The sequence below is a fragment of the Bidens hawaiensis genome, unplaced genomic scaffold (assembly GCF_021521415.1).
Source record: "Bidens hawaiensis isolate Kalapana, Puna unplaced genomic scaffold, B.hawaiensis_p1.1 tig00067363_1, whole genome shotgun sequence".
Lineage (NCBI taxonomy): Eukaryota > Viridiplantae > Streptophyta > Magnoliopsida > Asterales > Asteraceae > Bidens > Bidens hawaiensis.
In genome coordinates this window covers 1-3,298 of record NW_027501942.1, presented here as the reverse complement: position 1 = coordinate 3,298, position 3,298 = coordinate 1, and the positions used below count along the sequence as shown (strand labels likewise).

Genomic DNA, 3,298 nt, shown 5'->3' with positions numbered 1-3,298 from the left:
AATGTCTCTGAAAACTCTTGGATCAACTTCTCGTTACTCTCATCACTACTGTATCTCAATTATTTCAGTATAGTGTCTGAATGTGCAGTTAAGGATGGTAACCTAATAAACAATACAACTTATTTATTTAAAATAAAACACTTTACATATGAGATACAATTTGAAACTTTCTTGAATAAAATTATGTCATCAAATTCTATAGGTGATCGAAAGTGTCCTTCAGTCTTTGCCCTCATATGTTTTCCATTGAAAGGAAAATTATTGTTCGGCTTTATAGTATATATAAATATATAAATCATGAATCTTCTTTCATACTATACGTTGATAGCATGAAGTTTCTCTTTGTTCTCACCAATCAATGATAGAACTGTAGCCGCTATATGCTTTGGGGTGAGACCAGCCTCCTCAATTTGGTCGGATTGAGCCCCATGATCAATATATCTATTGGGTATTGTCATTGTTCTCCACTGTAATCAATTAAAGACGTATCAATCAAGTTAACTACAACATATTCATATTATTTTCCATCCCGGTTTTATAAAAAAAAAATGAATTATACGCATATGTATATTATTTTTAATATTGATTTAAATAAGGTACACATATGTACATTATCCTTTTATCTTAATTATACATATGTGTATATATATTAACATGTATAAAATAAAAAAAAGAGTATTATACATATACGTATAATTTTGCTAAACTGGTATTTTTTTATTTTGTTTTATGAAAACGGTATGAAAAATAAAAAAAATTGGTTTTTTTTACTTTTTTTATTTTTGCGTTTTTTGTTTTATAATTTTTTTTTTCTTAAAAGGAGGTTTTTTTTAAATGGTTCTCAAAGTTCTCAATTTATAAATGATTTTCTCATGATCACAATCATATATATATATATATATAGTATATATATATATTATTTTTCAAAACTTGTTATGGCAATTATTTGAGAAATTTTAGTTTTATGGCAATCATTGTTTGTAATCGATTAGATATATTTGTTAAAACCAAAGAGAAAACCAGAAACCCGATGGGAAAATCCGAAACCCAATGGATAAATTACCTGATTAAACCCAAAGGGTTTGGAACGAACTTTAATAATCGGGTATGGGTTTGAAATGCCTAAACCCGATCCATTTAACCATCTATAGAAATTCTATAAATAGTTGATCAATATTACTTCATCCGTCCCATTAAAAGTGCCCACATTTCTTTTTTTCTTTGTCTCATTACAAATGTTCACTTTTAAAATCTATTAGTCAATTTCGACTTTACCCTTAAACACACACAACTAACATTAATAAACAATATTTGTGAACCTAAGTTCCAGGGGCATTATTCTCATTTGGTAAGCAAAAATAACAATAATTTAATCTATCTTAAACTTTGTGTTTTTCAAATTAAAATATTTGACCGGGACAGAGGGAGTATATACAACTCGTTATTCACTATCTTCAAATGTGAGCTATAAAAAACTCTAAAGGTGTTCACACGGAAATACCTTAAGGTTTCCATCAAGTAATCCATTTAATGCCAAGAAATGAGAAACATGAGAGCTAAATCCTCCAATAGAGCCTTCTTCAACTGTGATGAGTACCTCATGCTCTTTTGCTAGTTGTTTGATCAAATTTCCATCAAGTGGCTTACAAAATCGTGCATCTGCCACAGTCCACAGAGATGTCGATCGCTTGAAGAAGTTCTCTTGCGACTAAACAACTTTGTACCATGGTTCCATATCCCAATAAGGCCACTCTATTTCCCGTCCTTAATCACCCTTCCCCTTCCAACCTATTTGAAGTTTTGATAGCCAAATAAACACTCAATTATTGTCATATGTACAATGTGCAAAAATATATCATCATTAGTACACAAACTAAGTACCTCTAATGGAGTCCCTTTGTTATTTGGTGGGATTAAAGAACCTATGCCATTGGTTCTTGGATACCTGAAGCAGCTAGGACGATCATCGATGGCTGCTGCTGTGGCAACCATATTCATGAGCTCCGCCTCACAAGACGGAGCCATCACCACCATGTTTGGTAAACAAGCCATGAACGTTGTATCGAATGTACCACAGTGAGTTGGTCCATCTACTCCAACCAAACCTGCCCTATCAATAGCAAATCTAACAGGAATCTTTTGAAGATCAACATCATGAACCACCTACACCGTCAAATACGTTTACTTAAACACTGTTTTATTGTAAGAATAGTCGCTTTCTTATAATGCATTAATATTTCATATTTGTAGCGTGAAGTGAGGTAAATTGTCTTTTGGAATAAAGCAAAATACCAAACTAGATATCCATCATATTGTACAATATCATTTCTTGAAATCCCCCCTTAACAAGCCAGAGATCTTACTTGATCATAACCTCTTTGTAGGAATGTTGAATAAATAGCACAAAACGGTTTCAGCCCTTCGGTTGCTAAACCCGCAGCAAAGGTGACAGCATGCTGCTCGGCTATGCCAACATCAAAACACCTCGCAGGAAACTCTTTTTGGAATGTGTTAAGACCAGTGCTTCCACCCATAGCCGCATGGATAGCAACTATTTTGTCATCCTCCTTCGCTTCAGCAATTAAAGAGTCCACAAAATATTTCGTTAACAAGGGTGCTTTGGTCTCAGTTTTCACCTGTTTTCCGGTTTGAGGATCGAATTTCGCAACAGCTAAAAGAAATCATATTAGCAAGACTTATGTTTAATTTCAAATGTTCATTACTTCATTTGATTGTAAAACTTGCAATACCATGCATTTTGTCAGCAGCAACTTCAGCTGGGAGGTAACCTTTGCCTTTTTCGGTAACAATGTGGACCAGAACCGGTCCTGGCGTGGACTTAATCTTTTCGAAAACATTGACGAGATCTTCAAGATTATGTCCATCGACTGGACCAACGTAGTACAACCCCAATTCTTCAAATATGGAAGCCCCTTGGCCCCATATCATTCCTTTTATGCCATGATCCACTTTTGCCACAACTTCGTGCGTTTTATCCCCTAATTGTTTCGTTACTTCCTATCAATCCCAAAAAGATGACAATTAACCCAATGTACAAATTGATTCCATTTTAAGATATAAGATGTTTCATAAGTTTAAAATATAAAGAAATAACACCTTTAGGATGTATGCTATAAGTTAATAATGTCTTAAATCTTTCTATTATTCACAAAGGTTATGCGAATCAAAATGAACATAATCTGGTCATTTCTCGTTGTTTGCATCTTACTTGTAGTTTTTACATTTATATGTTATATACTTGCATTTAGTTGTGTGCTTGTAGCATTTTATACTGACA

At 33.3% G+C, this 3,298-nt stretch overlaps 1 pseudogene across 1 annotated transcript; it reads right to left on the bottom strand.

Moving 5' to 3' along the window:
* Positions 1–205: 205 nt before the first annotated feature.
* On the bottom strand, positions 206–3,292 carry LOC143604936 (1-deoxy-D-xylulose-5-phosphate synthase 2, chloroplastic-like; annotated as a pseudogene). Its single transcript, XR_013148393.1, has 5 exons — positions 2,751–3,292; positions 2,364–2,671; positions 1,882–2,163; positions 1,502–1,788; positions 206–467 (listed from the first exon to the last, which is right to left on the bottom strand). The product of XR_013148393.1 is annotated as a 1-deoxy-D-xylulose-5-phosphate synthase 2, chloroplastic-like (transcript).
* Positions 3,293–3,298: the final 6 nt, after the last annotated feature.